This window comes from Durio zibethinus, chromosome 5 (assembly GCF_047325235.1).
Source record: "Durio zibethinus cultivar Kanyao isolate XHJ-2024 chromosome 5, ASM4732523v1, whole genome shotgun sequence".
In the NCBI taxonomy this organism is placed as follows: Eukaryota; Viridiplantae; Streptophyta; class Magnoliopsida; order Malvales; family Malvaceae; genus Durio; species Durio zibethinus.
Window position 1 is genome coordinate 20,752,422 of NC_143166.1, and position 21,169 is coordinate 20,773,590.

The window sequence follows — 21,169 nt, forward strand, 5'->3', positions numbered from 1 at the left end:
ATTGATGTAGTTCGTACCATATCTTATAGTTTATGCTTATACCCTTGACATGAAAGAGGAAAGATTTCTGTTGTAAGAAAGGAACTGCTACCACAATAACTTGAAAACTACCAATGAATTGAAGTTATTTTTTCCTGTCAAACAAGTTCCACAGCATTAGATTATTTTTCGAAGCATTTAGGACAACAATGGTAGTACTAAGAAAGATGAGAAGAAAATGAAAAAGGAATCCTAACAAGGCTAGAAGTTTTCATTATGCTAAGTATGATTATTTCTTATAATATATGGTTTCTGATCATAAACAAGAAATCTATATACTCAAGAGTATGATATATGGATTATGGATGGTGGAACACAATTCACGGATATGGAATGTTCAAGGCACTTATTGTTGGTTTTGGAAGAGCATCTTTTTCAATTTAAAGTACACAAATATGGTACATTAAACATAAATTATAAATGGTTTTCCTTCACTATAAAAGAAGAACCTTTCAAAATGATTTCAAAACCTTAGAAATAACATTTTTTTTATAGTTTGTGTATTGTAGTAACATTACGACTTTCATAGGAAACAATGTTTCCCTTGGGGGAATTTTGCACCACTGACACAGTCCTGACTACTTAGTCTGGCAATAAATCTTTAATATCTCATCCTTTATAAAAATTGAGTTCTTAAAGGGATTGAGGTAGAGATTTTGGAATTGGCTCATTCAAGCTACCATATGGTCAATTAGACAACAGCGAAGGCAATGAATACTTCTGCTAAGTAAACAACATTCATCTTTTTTCAGGTCTTTCCATCTGCTTTTGCAAACTACTTTGTGTGTTCCTATGAAGGCACTACTCACTGGCCTCTACAACTTCCAACCAACTAAAACCAAAATTAGATATCAAATTAATCTTCACGCATATAAGAAGACTAAAAAAAATATGTTTCATATACTATAAAATAGAGTTTTCTAAAACTTTCAAACTTTTCGTAAACAATCCAATGCCATAGTTACTCATTTTTCTCTGTGAGCAATCATAGATGAGGTAGAAATGATGTACACATCAAGAACAGCCAAATACATGAGGATATCATGAATGATTCATGAACACAAAAAAAAATATATAAAAATTAGCTATAAAACCTACTTATTCTGAAACTATTCTTCAATTTTCTTTTAAAATGGTAAGGAAACATTGAATCTATGTATCAAACTTTGAGAGAACCATCTGCAAGTTCCAATAACTTTTGAACTAAACTATTATACTCCAAGATCGAAGGAAGAACCTCTTTCTTAGTTCTGCAAATATAGATTACAATACAACTAAAAGTTTTGCAAAAAAGAGATCCACTCCTTTCTAACAAAAAGAGCTTAAAAAATACATGTCCCTAATTTAATAATTAGGATTTTATCAATGGTTAAACTTAAAAGGTTAGAAGTATAAATATGATCCTTTTACTATCTCAATCCTATTGATTTAGTCCAACTTCTATATTGTTAATGTCCACATATTTTTATGAACAATAATTTTTTTATATATTTTCCATTTCATTGTAAAACAAAAAGCTATGTTTAAAGGATAGAATTAAGGAACCTTTTATTATGAAATAAAAAAAATAATCATGAAAATAAATCACTTGAGCACTGGATTTAATAGTATGTGAATGTTCTTCAAATAAGTAGCACATAATTGCAAAATGATGTATGCTTGATTTTTAGGCATTCTTTTTGTTAACAAATTAACATGAAACTACTTCAAACTTGACCCTTCAGTAGTGTAGGAATGTAATGTAAGGTATGTGGGCTATTTTGGGCCACTTTAGTCCTTCATCCTTCTTGCATCGTTGTTTTAACAATGGACAAAAAGAAATTTTTAGTTGCAAAAGTGAGTCAAACATCTCATTTTCCGAGAGGAATTTAAGCTTGAAGCAACTTTGGATATTCAATGATTTAAGGGATTTGAGATTTTGAAAGCCCTTGAAGGATAGAGTTTCTAGGATTGGAAAACCTAAGATGATGAGAGTGTGAGGCAAAAGCATTTCCTCACATGGGAATGCCACCACGTCTAAAGAAGCGCTATTGATGGACAAATGTTTAAGAGAGGTGAGTTTGTCCAAACCCTGCTCGAGCTAATATTAGGTTACGAGGGCTAAGGCTGAAGGCTCCAACAAAGAAGAAGATGGATGAAGGAACAATATTTTTGAAAAGTGCTTTTGTTTTCAATCCAAACCAAAATCAGAATTTAAAAAAAAAAAAGTCGAAACAAAAATCAGTTCATATTATATTTTGCAAAGGAAAAGGAAATGGGAAAAAAGCTTAGAAAACAAAGGAAATTGTAGAGAAGAAATAGGGGGTTTCAATTTTGGGGAAAAAGTTTTAGCCATGCAATTTCTTGACAATAACGTCATTTACATAAAAAAATGCTACTATTTACTTTTTAATAGCTGCATTTCTTACTTAAAATGCCACTAAATATATATTTTAAATTTTAGTTTGTGGCATTTTTCATTAAAAAAATCCACTAAAAATTTTATATTTATAGTTAATTAATTTTTAGATTTTATTTTGTGGTGTTTTGAGGTTAAACATTGTTAATTTATTATTTTAGTGACGTTTCAAAATACAAACGTTGCTATTAGAATATTTAGCAATGCATTTTAACAAAATGCCATGAATTTTATAAAAATGCAAAAGTTAACGACGTTTTTAAATGAAACGTTCACTAAAAAACTATCACTAATCTTTCATTTTCTTGTATAGAAATTACACACGTCCCAACCAGTCCTCATACAGGAATGTAGAAACGGCAACCATAAAAGGGGGAAATTTGAGATTTTCTTCCATAAACTATACGCAAGAAGGAGAAAAGAAAAAAGAAAAAAAGGGAAAAAAACTAACGAGGATGAAGTTTAACTTCAAAGCCATAAAACAAATCCATAAAATTCCCATCCAGATATGATATGCAATTCCAAGAAAATGTAAAAAAAAACAAAAAAGATGAAGTTTGAAGTATGGGTAGCAGCTTAACATGCATCAGAACCAGTAAGCATGAAAATCCCAAAGCATTGAGCTTAAACATAATTAACATCAAAGCAAAAACTAAAAATAAAAAAAAATCTGAAAGAGGATTGAAAGAAGTACCGTTTTTGGGGTCCTTCTACTACGGTTCTAGTCTCTTTTTTTCCCAATTTTGGTTATTTGTTACTTCCTTTTCCGATTTCTTCCTTTTTTTGTTTGCTATATGTCTCCTACTCACGTCCCTTTCTTGTTTTCTACCACCAGTTTCCTTCCAGTTTTTTCACGTTCCATGCCTGCCGCTTTCTACATGTGAACACCTTTTTTTTGGTTCGCACTTACCCAGGTTCTTTGCTTGCTACTCCAATTTGTGCTTGCTGAAACCTTCCTCCTTTATACGTTTTTTACTATCTGCTTTCGTCCTCTCTTACTTGTATATATATTTTGCTTATCTTTCGCCTCCCCTTTTCTTTTCATTGCTGCATTCTTTTTCTGCTATCCCCTTTTCAGTTTCCTCTCCACTCTCTCTTTCTTGGCTGTCGGCATTCTTACTGTCTTCTATTTTTTTTTTTTGCTTTGCTTGCTTCTTCCTCTCTTCTCCTCTTCTCCTCTTTTTCGTTTTTGATTTTGGTGCTTTTCTTCTCCCTTCTTTATTCACACCGTTGCCCATACCCAGTTTTTCTTTACTGGGTTTTCTTTTTTCTTCGTTTTTTTGCCACTACTCTCCTCTTTCTAGTGCACTTCTTTCACGTTTTGTTGCCTCATTTTCTTTTGGTTTTTCTCCTTATTTTTCAGACTTTTCTCTCTTCTTTTTCATTTTTATTTTTTTTGTTCAGTTTTTCCCTTTTTCACGCCATCCATGCCCCACGTCTTCTCCTTTCTAGTTCTCTTTTCCTCGACTGAATGCCCTCCCGTGCTTGCCCTCTTCTGTTTATTTTTTTGTTTGCGTTTCTTTCACGCATCGTCCCTCACCAATTTTCCTTTGTCGTTTTTTGAAGCCACGTTCACAACGCATGAAGGCATGCCGTCTTTCATGCAACTTGCTGTTTCCGCAGTTTACACAGGTTTTTTTTGGCTTTCAGGTATGCATGCATGCATATTATTAAACAAAGTGGGCTCTTTCATGTAAGCTTACCCTTAGGCCATGTTTGATAACCATCTTAGGTTTTTAAGTGGACCATATTTCATGGACTTTTATGACTTCATTGTGGGCCAAGCTTTTTTTATTATTATATATATTTATTGGTTTTTATTTTTCTTATTTTTTATATATTTTTTAATATTTAATACTTTATTTATTTTACAAATTTTTAGAATTTATATATATACTTTATCTTTTATTTTTTATATTTTCCTTATTATTATTATTTAATGGCCAACAATGGACTTTTAATAATGGACCTTTACTGGGCCCTTGATCGGGCCAATTAGGCATTCATCCGGGCTAATGCAATAGGCATCACCATGATGCCTACATTGGCCCTCATCTTTAAGCATTTGAAAATAGACCGTTAATGGACCCGAAAAGTTGATGATCGAGGCCCATTTACAAAAATAAGCTTGGATTAAAAAGATAAAATATCTTAGACAAAATTAGGTGTCTACACTAGGTAGCCATTTGTTCATTCATACATCATTATAGGGAAAATATTAATTCATGCATCCATTCGTGTAGTCATTTATCAATCTATGCATTAGTAAACTATTATGTGCATGCATTTATTTATCCATTCATGCATTATTGAATTGTTATGTGCCACATTCAAAAGGTTGGTTCTTGGCATCTAGTAACATGTTAGGATGATTCTTGGCAATGTTATCCTGGTTGTGGTAAAAAGGTTTATGGATAGCTCAATCGTTAAAGAATTTGGGCAGCCTACAACCACTGTTATAACATTCGCATTCAAACAATGCTTATAGAGCAAGAATAGGCTAACTAAATTGAAAAGGATGAAAAGGCCCTAATAGAAATCAAGGAGTTGGAAAAGATTATAGAAGTGCTCAACAAGAGAAATAAAGGAAAAGCTATAGAGGAAACTCATGCTTTTTCAGATTGTCCATCCTAAAGTGTTGTGGACCCTTTATACCCTCATGGTTATAGCCTATATACCAGGCTCAAACATCTTAAGGGGCACAAGTACAATAACTTCTTTTTTCTAGGTTATATGCATGCAGATATAATAATGTCATCTATAGCTCCTCAAGGATCCTTTTAGTTTTAGACTTATACTAATCCTACATTTGGTGAAAAGGTATTTGATCTTGTTCAAGTTTTTGATTTGGATGATCCAAGGAATAGGAAAAATTAAAATAATTACCTCTAAGGTAGTAAAAGACCCAACCTCTTCAAAGATGAATCTAATAAATGAGAGACTTTGAGCTGTTGAAGGAATGAACTTTTATAGGTCCATGGATGCAAATGAATTGTGTTTAGTGCCTGATGTGGTAATCTTACCTAAGTTCATGGTCTTAGAATTTGAAAAATATGATGGGACTAAATGCCTTATAACTCATGTCCCTATTTATTGTTGCAAGATTGTTGTAAATGATTATGATGAGAAGCTTATGTTTTATGTGTTCTAAGACATTCTAACAAGATCTGCCACTAGATGGTATGTTTAGCTTGATAGAATTCGCATATGCTCATGGAAGGAATTGCTTAGGGATTTATCACCCAGTATAGATATATCATAGATTTGGCTTTTGGTCGTTTGTCTTTACTAAGTATGAAAAAGAAAGCTACTAAAAACTTTAAGGAATATGCCTGGAGGTGGAGAGATGCTTGATTGTTGCTTTTTGTATATAGCTTGCAAGTGCACAGATCAATTAATAAAGTGAAGTAGTCTAGTATCACCACCTCAAGGGTTATAGAATAGAATATTGGGTTGCTTACAAGTACCAAAGATGAAACCTAATAGCTTATACCTAAACAAATGAAAATTTAGGGTTTGATTGTAGGGATAAGTAAAGATTAAAGGTAACATGTAGGTGGCTCTTAACTTCATCAACTATCACTTGGGAAGTCAAAGATTGTTGCCAAAGAGTAGATCTAATAAAACAAGAATTAAAAGATTGGAAAGTAAAGAATTTATAGATTGTCGAATGATTAAAGAAATCTTGAATCAAAGATTGCATGAAAACAACTTAAAGAACAAGAAAGATAAAGATGGTGGAATCTTGCAAAGAAATAAAGCAAGCTTTGATCAATCTTGAAAATAAAGTAATGCTTGTTAAAAATTAAAGAAAAGAAAACAAGATTTGCAACCTTGAAAACAAAAAAAAAAAAAAGATCTTGAAAATAATGCTTTTTGAATTAAAAGAATTTAAAGAAAACAACAGCTTTTTGGTTATTGGCAAACATGTCACCTAAGCCAATAACTCACATAAAAAACTAAAGAACTAAAAGAACTAATAAATGAGAGAAGAGAGGAGAAGTGAGGGATGATGAAAATGAGTGAATGGCCTCCTTATTTGTAGTAAAGGGTTTGACCAAAGCGGATAGGCTTTATAAGTGGTTGATTTCAATTCAAATACAATGGGACTTTCCATGCTTGAGTGTTCTTGGTCGAATGGTTTCTTGGTGATTCAATCTTGGCCCTTGCTTGCATCTTGATCAAATATTGGATAATCCCTTCCATTGGATTTTGCTAAGGCTTGGAGTTTCAAGAGCAAGTGGAATTTTATCAAAGCCCTAAATTTTAAATGGATAAAATCCTACTCCAAGTGAATTTCTTCAAAGCTAAGCAACAAGCTTCATGGTAAGCTTTAATTTCATTTTGGCCACATGCACCTAGTCTTCATTGTGAAAAAATATATGATAAGCTCTCTGGAATTGCTTTGGCAGAATAGATTGAGCTTGTAGAGTCCATGATTTTGCAATTAATTCTTCTCCCTTGCATGGCTGAATATTTAGAGTCCTTGTGCAACTTATTTTCTTCATGGCTAAGCAAAAAAGGCATATTTGATCAAACTTCTTTCTTGGCCGAACATGATGAAGTCTAAATAGCTTAGAATTGCATGAATATGGATCTAAGTGGATGGCATTGATCTTCCATAATTGGGCCGAACATCTCCCTTACGTGCTTGCATGCATGGTTTGCATGAAAATGAATTCCTAAGCTTGAAAACCTAAAACCATGCAAATAACATGAAAGGCATTAAAAATTATCCAAAATTTAAATTTTAGCACCATTTTATCATGTAAAAACTCTATATATTTTGGTGCTACCAATATTGCTGCTTAAGTTTAACCACTTCTTACTGAGAATAAGACTACTATCCTATTTTATCAATACTTTGAAAGCCCCATATTATGAAAAAATGATTGGAAATGCTATCAAGAATTTTACTAATATGATGATCTCTAGAAAGATAATAGAAAATGCCATCAAGAATGGTAAACTTTAATAAAGTGATACTTCTAATGTAAAGAAAAAGGATAGGGTATCCAAAAAGAAAAAAAGAGATGCCAAGTTGTGATTTAGGAAGGATAACAAGTTGAAGGCATTACTCATACCATATTTCTCTTTACCTTATGTACCCATCTTACTACTCGACTATGAATAACATTTCCCAAAATCTTTATACTTATCATCCAATTGCATAACCAAGTGTGCAAACAAAGCTTCGAGCACCAGCACTTAATCCCGCATCTATATTTCAACCAATTTCTCAACCCAAGAGCTTGGTGAGTAGCAAAAGAGGGAAAACCCCCATTGACCCAATTCCCTTGATATATACAGAGTGACTCATTTAGCTCATTAAGAACCACATGGTTGCACTAATTTATTTGGAACCTTTAAAGCCTCCTTACCCTAAGTGGCATGACGCCAATGCTACTTGTGACTATCATCCTAGGATTGCAGGCCTTTTCATAGAAAATTTCACAACATTGAAGTATGAGGTGCAAAGTTTGGTCAAGGCTGATATGGTAAATTTTGAAGATAAGGAAGGGCCAAGTGTCACTAAAAATCCTTTTCCTAAGTATACAGAGGCATAATTTTTAAAAGATTTCTTGTCACTTTAGGAGTTTTTAGGAAGTAATGCAAGTCTTTCCATAAGATGAACATTAAGAAGGTCTTCTATTTTTTTTTCATTTTTAATAAAATGGCAAGTGCATTTTCATTACTAATTATTGCTTTTTATAGTGCCTGCAAGTGCACATATGTAATCAAGTAACAGTAGTGAGTGGCTAGAGTATCATCCCATGAGGATTATATAGTTGAATTATTGGGTGACAACCAAGTACCAAAGATGATCAACTACAAGCATTATATCTAAACTAATGAAAAGATAGATTGATTTGTAATTGAAAATAAATAAAAGAAAAAAAAGAATGAAATCCAAATCTTGCATTGGCCTAAACTCAACTTATCCAATTACCACTTGGAAAGTATAAGATCATAGCCGAATAGATCAAAAAATAAAATAACTAAAAATTTTGAAAAGAAAAAAGGATTGATGTAGGCCAAAAGTTTAAAAGCATGAAAAAAAAATTAAACACTATTGCATATAACCGAAACTTAGAATAGAAATATTTCTAAAACTAAAGAAATATTGTGAATCAATATTTAAGAACAAGAATAGCAAATTGTAAAGATTGCAAGAAAGCTTTAAAGAAAGATATCTTGAAAATAAAAGAATGCTTTGATTAAAAAGAGAATTTAGAAAACAAGTTGTATTGACTAATCTATCATCTTAGCCAAACTAAAGAAAAATAAAAGAGAGCTAAGAGAAAACTAAACTAAAGAATTAAAGAGAAGAAAGGGGAACTATTATGTTTTAGATACAAGATAGAGCCTCCTATTTATAGTTATGGGTTTGACTATATTGGGGCTTAAGATTAGAAATTCTATTTCTATCCAAATTCTATGTAATAAAGCTTAGCTTAATCTTCAAAGTATTTGGTCAAACAAAAAGGTCTTGCTTCTTGGAATGCCCTGGCCGAATATGACTTCTTTAGGTTGATCTTGATCATTCATTTGTATTGCCATCTTAATTTTACATCTTTAAGAGTGGTTAAGCTAAACATGGTTAATCTAAGACCATGTATTTATGTTACATTTAAACTCTTAAGATAAAATTTGTAAGAGTCCTTCTTCTATAATAACTCTTATAAGATTGATCAAAGAGTCATTGTCTGATAAATCTCTCATTGGCTGAATATCATTAGAAGTCTTTATCCAAGTGTACTTATTCAATTCTCCAATTGTATGTAGGATTCCTCTTCAATATGAGATAGTTGAATGTATGTAGAGTTATAGTTCAATTAGGATTCCTTTTATCCAAGTGAAATTAGGATTCCTAATGCCAATAGGATTTGACTTAATGTTCTTCTTGCATGGCCAAGCATTACAAAGAATAGGCTTGACCAAATCTTGCATGGAGTTTGCATGAACTTGCATGAAATTCACTTCCAATATACATTAAACCTAAATAACAAGAAAACACACATTAATGGTACCAAATTCAATCAACTTTCAAAATTTTTGGACTAAAAAGAACTTGTAAAACACTATATATTTTATTGCTATTAATTATATGTATCTCTTTTCATCCTTGCTTTTACACACCTTTTCATACTTTACCCATTCCCACATTTCAGATAATGAATGTTCAAATAATCATTACAATAATTCAAAATTCAATTTTGAAAATCTCATTTATATAAATGACATTGATGATTAAGATCCTATTCTATTGAGATTTTTGAAAGTTAAAGGAGATGAATTTATGTAAAAAAAGTAAACTTATATGCTACTTTCACCCATAGAAAGACAAAAGTAGAGTTATGAGTATGGCGTTTTTTGTTTGGTTGAATTATCCATAGCTTTGTTCTTATTCAATAAAAGTTTTTCAATAAGAGCATTTATTTTTTAAATGAAAAATGGCTATCTTTTTTTTTACCTTTTGCAAAAATGAAATTGTCCATTTGCTACCCTTTTGAGCCTATTATGATATTTTTTAAAAGAAACACAACCAAGGATTACTTTCTACACCGAGGGGCAATATTTAGGAAAAGACCGATTCGCAAAAAGAAAAAGCAAAGGTCACAAAAAGGTCTTAATGATAAATTTTGAAAAAGTTTTGTTCACAAAAAGAAAAAAATGAAAGTCAGAAATAATCTCAAGGGCAAATAAGAAAGATACCCTTTTGAATTTGAACTTTTCTTGAAACATGAAAAGAAAAAATAAAATGAGAAGATGAATAAGTTAAAAATGTGGTAACGTGAATGTATTTTGTATGAGAAAGAATGATCCTTGGTTTAATTACCTTCAAACACATTCTTGGGCCTTTTTTATTCTTTTTTCATAACCTGTCACCATAACCTACGACATGTGCCTTAATAGTTCACTTTGATTAAATGTGAATACTTGGATTGAAGAATCGTATATAGAATTAAGGCATGCTTGTGATATAGTCAAAGGCCAATGTGATTGTGATCTTTTCTCATATTTTAGGATTAATTATGGGAATGACTATGGTGAATGAAGCAAAAATGATGAGTGAAAGAAAAATGATGAAAAAATGAGAAAAAGAAAAATGAAAGATGGAAAAAGATGAAAAAAAAAACTTAAATTGAAAACCTGAAGGAAGTTTTATGCAAGAAAAAGATAACTGGGTTGGAAGCATGTAAAGATAGCTTTGCATTGAAAAGACGATATTATTTAAGAATCAATTAGGATGGGGGCAAGATTTGGTTTGATGAGCTCAAAATATGAAAGGCATCAATAAAATGAGTTTTTGAGAAAGATTATGGATTTGTGTCTAAAATTGTTTGAAAATTAATTATTTAGATATTGTTATAGTATTCAAACATTTATCCCAATAATATGCTTTGAAATTGTTCATTTGCTTATTTATTCTTTAGACTTGATATCATATTGATTACCCATTTCTTTCAATTTACCTTGCTTTTCATTATTGTTGCTTCTTGATAATTTTATTTTTTGTTATAGAATTATCATGTACTTAATTGGTTATTTTGAAACTTACTTGATTTATTTTTGCTTGTTATGGACCTAAATTTTCCAAATTTCACATGTAAGGAAAATCAAAACACCTTGCCTGCACCTAGTGTCATTATGCAAGCATTGGTTAAATCTAGTCAAAAATTAGCCAAGGCAATGCAAGGGCCCTTAGGAGAGGAAGTGAGTTGATTTTCATGAGAAAATAAAGCCATGAAGAGGAAGAGAAGATGTTGTTGCATGCCTAAGAAGTCTCAAGCCATGAGCTACTTAATGAGTGCATGTGAGAGCTTTCATTCTTGCATTGGATAACTTGCTAGTTAAGGGCTGGCTTTAGAAGCTACCAATTGACTTTGAAAGCTCAAATAAAGAGAAAAAAAAGTAAGACATCAAGTTAATTTTGGAGCATTTTGATCGATTATGCTTGATACAAGAAAAAGGGGGACCATTCACATTACAAGACAATTTTGGACCATAATGAAAATGACATCTTTTAGTTTAATAGTATGAAAAGGATACATTGTGGCATTTTAGTGGAAAATGATTTGAGAGGCAAGGGAACTCAAGCAAGGTGGCACAAGTGAATGAAGGCCAACTAAGCAACAAGCTTCTAGCTTGTTGGCATATTGGGTTTTTACATCAAAACTAGCTACCAAATAGGCTCATTTTAAGGGGGGCCAAGTTGCCAACAATTATCCTAGGTAGAGGAAGTAAAAACTCTCATTGGCTAGCTCATCAAACAACACATGGGGGGGGAAGTGCTTATAAAGTTCATGATTTGAAGGCCTCTTGCTAGCGACAAAATTTTTTTTAGCCAGCTAGCTTTTTAAAAGGGCTATAATTGATTAATAGAAGCCTTTGTTTGGCCATTTAAAGACCTAAAACTAGGCTTTGAATAGAAAACTTTATAAGAGGAAAGAAGGGCAGTAAATTTTCATCATATATTCTTTCATTCTTTTGTGTCTTGCTTTGAACTTTCTAGTATTCATGTCATTGGTAGGCAATATCTTTTCTAACCTTGCTGTACCTTTTACCTCTTATTTTTACTTGTTTCCTTCATTATAATGCTTTATTATTTCTTGTTTTTATTTTAGTTTTCTCGCACTTGGACTTTGTCCTCATTTAGACTTTGAAATCTTCCTATATATTTTCTTTTGTAGCAGTTAGCCCACTAGGTTTTCATTTTAGGCCTTTATTTTGTTTTTGGTTTGAACACTATTTTGTTCATCTTTTGGTTAGGTACCAATTTCCTACACCTTTTGGTTCATTTTAGTCTAATTTAAGGTAGTAAAATAGTTTTTGCAGATTCCTTCAGTAAGGTCACATTTACATAGCATTTTAGGTCATAGGTTGCATGTAGTGTACATTTTCAAGTTTGGTTTTGTATTGTATTTTTCTACTCAATTTGGTTCAGTTTTTGCATTAGCATCCTATATATTTTTTTGTCTTAATTTGAGTCTAGTTTAGGTTAATTAAGTCTCATTTAGAGTTTTCATCCATTTAGGCCATAGTTTTATTTGGTTAAATAGTGTAGGTCACATTTTTGCTTCATTTAGGTGTGTTATCATTTTCATTTATTTTAGGTAGTTTTCCAAGCACTCTTTCCATGTCATTTTCATCTAGTTTAGCTTAGACATATTTATGGTTTTATGCATTAAAGTTAGGATCATTATTTTAGAGGTTTGCATGTAGTATACTGGGTGTTCGATAAAATGACTCAATGAAAATTAATGGCTTTACATTAGGATTTTAGCATAGCTTTTAGGTAATCTTTAAAATTTGTTTTTAGGACATTATTTCATGCATTCCCATGTCATTTGCATGTTTAACTTTTGTGATTTGCATTCATGCATTTTAGACTAGGTTTGGATTTTAATTAAGTTAGTTTTACATTAAAAATGATAAATTTTTTTTTTTTTTATGTTCTGTTAGGTTAATTTCAATTCTTATTGTTGCTTCTAGGTTTTTCTTTCTATCTCATGTCTTGTTAATTACAAGTTTATTTCATGCTTTGAAATTTTGCTTAGTTTCATTTTTAGTTTTATAGCTTTCTATTTTTAGTATTATGCCATTTTAAAAAACTAATATATTTTTAGTAACTTTTCATTTAGGCTTTTACTTTCCATAATTTGCAGGAATTAAGGTTAATTATTTCGTAATTTTTTTATATAATTTTAGGTTAATTAGTTCACTTCATAAATTTTCATAAAGCTATATATACCCTAAGTGTTAAGATTGGTAATTACCTCTAAGTTTAGAACTCCCAATCTCTGAGGAGATGATAATCTAGAATACTTTTGATTTTTATTACATTTGAGACTTATACACTTGTGGTACTCTTGAAAGATAGCAATAAGTTTTTGGCACTGTTGTTAGGGATTGGCCCTCTTAGGTTGGGTTAATGTCAGTTGAGACATGTTAGGGTATAGTTTGGTATTTTTGTAAATATTTTGTAGATATTTTTATTTTTAGTTTAGTATTTTTGTTTTTCATTTATTTTATTTGTTCCCCTATAATTCAAATGTTGGTACATGTGTAAGACTAGGATCCTCAATCGTTTCCCTTTAGACCTTGAAATAGAAAGAACCCTTAGGAATCTAAGAGAGAAAGATTAAGAAATCCTCCTATCCCTACCCCACCCACTTGATCATAGAATTTTGTAGGATTACATTGTGCCCAACATTGATGGTTTTAAAGCCAATATTAGGAGGCCAACTATCCAAACAAATACCTTTGAAATTAAGCCCGCCATAATCTGGATGATCCATAGTTTTGTCCAATTTGGCAGTTTAGCTAGTGAGGACCTAAACACCTATCTTGGGAACTTTCTTGAAATTTATGATACCTTTAAGCACAATGGTGTTTTTGACGATGCCATTCATCTTAGGTTGTTTCCATTCCCCTTAAGAGATAGTGGTAAGAGCTAGCTTACCTTTATGCTTCTAGGATTGATCACCACATGTGATGATCTCACATATAACTTCATGGCAAAGTTCTTCCCTTCTGTAAAGATAGTGAAAATGAGGAACAACATTACTACCTTTCCCCAGTAGGAGTTTGAACCTTTGTATAAAGCATGAGAGAGGTATAAAGAGTTGCTTAGGAGGTATCCCCATCACAGTTTTCCACCATGGCTTGAGATTTAGATTTTTTACAATGGACTTTTAGGACACCATCGATCCATTATAGATGTTGCTGCTAGCGGAGCTTTAATGAGCAAATCTGTTAAAGACACTTATGAGTTAATTAAAGAGATGGCCATGAACCACTATCAGTGGACATTCGAGTGGCAGAATCCTCAAAAGCCCACTGACATGTATAAGATTGATGCTATCACTTCCTTTACTGCTCAGATAATGGCTCTAACTAAGAAAATGGACAGTTTAGGATCTAGCCATACTTAGAACCTAATCCATTCTGTCTACCCAGTCCATGCCATTAATCCATTCTTTAGCTATGAGATGTATGGGGCAGGCATTGATAGCACCTTAAAATATAGCATTTTTACATGCTAAAAATGGTGCTAAATTTTAAAATTTGGATGATTTTTGTTACTTTTTATGTTGATTTCATGATTTTAAGGTTTCAAGCACATTGACTTAACTTTTATACAAGCCATGCTTGCAAGCAAGAAGGAGCATTAGCCAAACCACATTGATCCAAAATCATCCATCTATACCACAAAGATAAAGTTCTACTTGTATAAGGACTCTCTAATGATGTATCACATTTAGCCACCTTTATTTTAAAAAGGATTGCATGCCGGTTCAAACTCACTTTGGACTCTAACATATTTGACTAAAAAAGAGTTGATTTAAGAGTGACTGGTTTGTTTAGCCATGAAGGAATTGTGCTTGCATAAGGGCTTTACATACATTTGGGTAGCTCACTTCCAAGAGGAGATCAAGCACACATGTGATTCAAGCATACAAAGACACTTCTATCTGTATGCATTTGGCCATTTCAAATGCAAAAGAGATAATGCATCATTTGGAGAATCTTAAGCCTAAAAGGACTCTAGATACATTTGGCCAACGGAGATTAAAGTCCACCATGAGTCTTTTGCTTAGCCTTGAAGAGTTTTGCTTAGAGGAGTACTTTATCTCTTTGAATATCAAGAAATTGATAAAAAGCAAATTATCTTCTCTTGAAATCCATATTAGTTTAACGTAAGGAAGAGATTTAATGAAGATTGCATCAAGGTAAGATAAATAGCCAAGATTTTTTCTTCAAGACCACATTCAGTTAAGGCATTCAAGAATGAAAAGTCCACCTTTGTCATGCGCCTTTGAAAGATTAAGATGAAGCTTTATAACATAATATTTGAATTTAAATTCAACTCTTATAATCCTTACCCCCTTGGTTGAGTCTCTCATTATAAATAAGGAAGCCATTCACCCCATCCATCATTCCATTCCTCATGTCTCTTTTTAGTTCTTAGTTCTTTAGTTTAGTTATTGGCTTAGTGATAGATTTGCCAATAACAAAGCTTTATTCTTTAAAATTCTATTTCAATTCAAAGAAGTATTAGTTTCCAAGATTTTTTCTTTTATTGTTCTAAATTTCAAATCTTATTTTTCTTTTCTTAATTTCGACAGGCATACTTTTTATTTTAAAGTTTGATTCAAGCATTCTTTTACTTTCTACAAGATTTGGCTACTACACTTTGATGATATACAAAGCTCACTTTTATGCAATCTTTCTTTTCTTTACAAGCATTCAACAATCACTCTTTCTTGTTTTCAAGTCTTCAAGTCTTGTTCTTTTAGATCTAATTTTTGGCTATATTCTTTTGCTTTCCAAGTGACAATTGGTGAAGTCAAGATTCAAGCGTACACTATGTCTTAATCTTTTCTTTACTTTGTTTTGCAATCAACCCCTAATCTTTCATTTGTTTAGGTATAGGAATCTCAGATCTCGCCTTTGGTAACTGTGAACTACCTAACATTACAACCTATAATCCCTTGGGAGATGACACTAGAATACTTTTATTTTCTTACTTAATCTCTGCACTTGTAGGCTATAAAAAAAGTAACAACCAGTCATTTAGTAGATTGTTGTCCTATTAGGATCGAGTTTGCCCATTCTATTACTTAGCCTCATAGGCAACAAAATAATCTTACTCCCCCACATATAACCATGGTTGGAAAAACCACTCAAACTTTTTATGGACAAACACTTAAGGTCAATCTTCTAGCTCTATACCAAGTTTGCTCATAGTTTTTCATAGCATCTAGTTCCTTAGCACTTACCACACCCACCCCCACTTTAGGAAACGAAAAATTCTTTTGAAGACATATTCTTTTCCATTATCTAGAACCAAAATAATATGTTGATGAATCAAGCCAATCTCATTCAAGGGCAGTTTACTACCTTTCAGAGTCAGGCAACTACTATTAAGAACTTAGAGGTATAGATGGGATGATTGCTAATGCCTTCAACAATCACCCCAAGGTATCCTTCCTACCAACATCAAAGTCAATCCAAAAGGGGAAGAAAAAGAACATTGCAAAGTGATCTACCTCAAGAGTCATAAAGAGGTATATAGTGGTATCAATAGAACCACCCCCATAGTTGTACCCATAAAGCCTGCTATAGTGGAAGAGAAGTTGAAGAAAAAGGAGAAGATAAAAAATGTAGTCATTCAATCTGCTAGTGCTGATGCCAGTTGTTCATCTAGGCTTAGTACTACCTCATTTGATCTTTATAGGCCACTCATCCCATTTCCTAAGAAACTTAAGTAGCAGTGAACTTTTAATTAGTAAATTTCAAAATTTTTGGAAATATTTAAGAAGCTACATATTAACATTCCTTTTACGGATACTTTGGAGCAGATGCCCAACTATACTAGATTCATGAAGTGAATTTTGGCAAAGAAGCATAAGCTAGTTGATTATGTGACTGTGGCACTTAATGTGGAGTATAGTGCCATTATTCAAAGTAAGATTCCATCAAAGTTTAAGAACCCTAGTTGCTTTACCATTTCTTACACCATAGGGTGATTATTCTTCGATAAGGCACTTTATGACTTAGAAGCTAGTATTAATCTCATGCCTTTATTGATCTTTTGATAGTTAGGCTTAAGTGAGATTAGGCCCACCACTATCACTCTTTAGCTTGCCAACAATCAGTCAATCAAGTATCCCAAGAGAGTGTTAAAGGATGTACTTGTAAAGGTTGTTCAATTTTACCACCCTACTAATTTTATGGTTTTAGAAATGAAGGAGAACATTGAGATGTCTATCATTTTTAGGAGACCATTTTTAGCCACAAAAGGTGCAATCATCGATGTCAAAAAAGGGAGCTTTTATGAGAATGGATGATAAATAAGCAAAATTTAGCATTTACAAGCTTAGTAACTCTTCCAAGAGCATTGGTGATTGTTTGTTCATTGATAAGGTTAAGGGTGGAATATTGATTGATATGGTGATTGATGAATTTTTGAAAGGAGAAACACCATGCCCCATATTTGATAATGATGTGATTGATGAGTTCTTACAATGACAATTGGATGATGGGAAGATTTGCAAAGGATGCTTGTAGGAACACAAGTGACAGAAAAAGAAATAGAAGCATATTTGCTTGATGTAGCATGAAAAAAGATGCCAACTGAAGAGAGTGGTGACATGGAAAGATTCGAGGTTACCTAGCTTTTTCCATTTATTTTTATTTTTTTGAGCCCATAGCGAGGTATTTATTCCTTTCTCGACACTTTTAGATCATGAGATGATCATGGAGACACCATTGACCCTAGTGCTTAAATCGTAACTTATATATCTCAGTCCTTTAAATAGGAGACATGAGATTTTTTTACGGCCTACTTTCCACCACTACCACCACAGCACCCATTGATATGCTCTAGCCTACCACCAAGCTTTTCATGGATGATGTTATGAAAAAAGAAATGATTAAATGGCTAGATGCTGGAATCAAGTGCGGTATAATCACTATGGCCACGATTAATCATATTTGAGTATACGAGATGGTCAAGTTGTAAACTATAACTCAACACTTCTTGGGGGACAACTTAAGTTTTACTTTCTAGTTATTTTCTTTATGTTATACTTTTAGTTTTCTCATGGCAGCTTATTTATTTTGTTTTGTTCTATTTGAAGGAAAAATAAAAGTTGATCATAGGAACTTCAAGGAAAGCCTCAGCCAATCAAGGGAGTGTTGGTATTTGCCTTTCAAGCCGAATCATATTTTGACTAAGACATTATCACATTTATAGTACTTTGATATTTGAAATCTTATAAATGTTTAATTTATTTATCACTGAGCTTGTTTATATGTATTTCATTATTGATGCTTATAAGAAAACATCCTTGGAATATAAATAAAGCATTACAAAGGAATTAGAATAAGATTGTAACTATGAGATCATCATTGCATAAAAGCTATATGTTGCACAATAGTTCCTTGTTAATGCTTTATCAATAAGAGGACATTGACAAAGTTGTTAAGATTAGCACATGGTTACGCTCTTGCTTATGAAGCAAGCAATCGATCTCATAGGTTGAAGTTTGCAGAAACTTGAGCAACATATGGGTGCTTGTTACAAAAAAAGTTCATTGAATATGACCCAATAAAAGAATGCAATATGTTAGTTTACATAGTGTCTATAGTTACATTCTCATGTGATGGCTGCATAAGTGATCCTTTGACTTGAGATTACTTATGATCTTATATGATGAATGTTATACTTTGACTTTACTTTACTTATAGTTCTAACCAAGAATGCTTCAATCATGTATTGTTGGGTATAAAATGAGGCATCTAAAGATACATGAAGTAATCAAGATAAGATTCATCACCTTGTGTGATCAAAAGAGTATCTCAATTAGTCTTACTTTAATTAACTTGAGAAAACTTTGGCCAATGTGAAATAAGAGTTTAGAATTGTTCTAAAACTTATTTGTGAGTTAATGTCAAGTACAAGACTTAAGATGGTTAAACAAGATTGAGTAGATACTAAACCATAGTCAATGTTCAAACTGAGATACTATGTGATGAAAGGATATTAATTATACACAAATTATACACGAATAGATTGTCAAGCCATATTGACTTTACTTTAGCAATTGGGGGTCATGGCAATGAAGCAAGCATTAATCATAATCTATAAGTATAAGGTTGGCTAATTGGAGAATTAGTGATGAAGACAAAATAGTTTGTTTCATCCATAGTCGAATGCTATGGCTTACAATGCTTGTGTTTGTTGTCAACATGCTAAAGAACCTAATGGGTCACACACAATAAGACAATTGTTAAATATTAAAATTGTGACAAATTAAGTTGGACTTAATTTTATTTCGATATGACCAAATATGGAGGAAATAAAACAACAAAAGAATTTTCTCTTATTTGGTACATTCGGCTTGCTTAGGATTAATTATGGAAATATGTATCCCATGTATTAAACCTAATGTGGCCAAATACTTCCCCTATAAGAGGAACATCAAGCCATCCCTTTCTTGTACTATTATTATAAGAATAAGCAAGATTCACTCAAGGCAAAAACAAGCTAAGAAAGTCTAGCAAAACTTGAAAGAATACAAGAGATCTTGGAAACACTTACTAGCTAGTGTGTGGCTTTGAGTTATACCAAACCTTAGAGAAGGTTCTTTCCCAAGAGTTTGTGTGGATCACCATTAGAGACTAAACACTTAGGTAGCTTATTTTCTTGAGAAACTATTTGGAAGGTCACTAAATTCAACCAAAGGAATTTCAACATCCAAGATAACCACTTGAGTCGAAACCCAACACGCATATGAAGTTGTATGTTTTTCTATAATCTTGTTGACTAATCTTGGCTTTAGGGAATTAAAATTTTAAAAATTTCACTACTTTAACCCTATTTATTGATGTATAACTCCCTTCAAGTGGTATTAGAGCCTTGTCAATATAGATTGTAAAACTTAGAAGTTTGTTTGGTTGTTCATAATATCAAAATTATTTTGATTACAATGTATTATTGTGATGTAGAGGCTGGAAAATTAATATTTACATAGTGTTTTGATTGAATTATTTCAGAATATCAAAATATGATGTCTTAGGATGATTGGATATGAATTTCAAGATTTTTGGATATTGTTTGCATGCTCAATGAATTTTTTGTTTGCAATTTATCCATATTAGCAAAATTCTATTGTAGTGATATTGCAAAATTGTTTCTCACTCTAGGGATATTATTTAGCTAAAAAATTTTAAAAATGAAAATAGACATTTTGATGATCAATGTGTAAAAATTTTAGAACTTTTGGAGTTGATTTGGTCATTGAAAAGTTGATAAAAATTTAGCCCAAAAATTTGCCAGTGGTGGTTAGGCATGTATAATTTGGTCATTCTTTCTTGGATGCGTTTTTGGCCAAGCCTTAGATTAGTGGCAATTCTTGTTAAATTTGGATTCCTAAATTGTTTAGGTTTGAGAAATGAGATTTCATATAAAATCAAAATTGAATTGGACTTTTTAAATTGTTTAGAATTTCTAATTAACAAGAAACTATTTCACTACAACACCTAGTTGGACAAGGAAATTCCCTAATACATGTAATTTGGCTTGATTTTAATTGATTGACATTCCTAAATGGTTCATAGTAATGTTGACCATGTTACATTAAAATTTAAGTAAAACTATAATTCCTTAATTGTTAAGGAAATTATGATTACGAATTACATACTTCTAAGATAATAGTTAGACATATTCAGCCATGCTAGCTAAACATGTCTATGCCTTACATCACATTGATGGATTGATGATTGATATATGAAATTGATAATGATTCAAAGAATAGATGTGCAAGATCATGAATTTGAGCCAAACATGATGATTGTTGTAGTATGCATGTTAGTTATGAGATAAACACCACGTATGCCTTATTGATTATTATTATACATGCTAGAATTTATATGTGATAAATGCCATGTGCAATTGTGAGATGCATGATAAGATTACATGTATTGGATGTATGATGAATTCTTATGCATGCTTGGTGAGACCTGCGATGAATAAAAAATCTGTCATAAAAATATTAAGTCTTGATGCCTTCCATTAACATAAGCAACTGACCTTTCTACTAGTGGGGCTTGTTGAGACTAAACTCAAGGCACTCATTAATCAAAATAAGATTGTGTTATGGTTAATGGGTCTCACTTAACTATCATTGTATTGTCCAGATGTGAAAAACTTGATTGTAT

At 32.0% G+C, this 21,169-nt stretch overlaps 1 non-coding gene across 1 annotated transcript; it reads right to left on the reverse strand.

Moving 5' to 3' along the window:
- Positions 1 to 13,989: 13,989 nt before the first annotated feature.
- LOC149518770 (small nucleolar RNA R71) lies at positions 13,990 to 14,096 on the reverse strand. Its single transcript, XR_016342518.1, has one exon. It is a non-coding gene; the product is annotated as a small nucleolar RNA R71 (small nucleolar RNA).
- Positions 14,097 to 21,169: the final 7,073 nt, after the last annotated feature.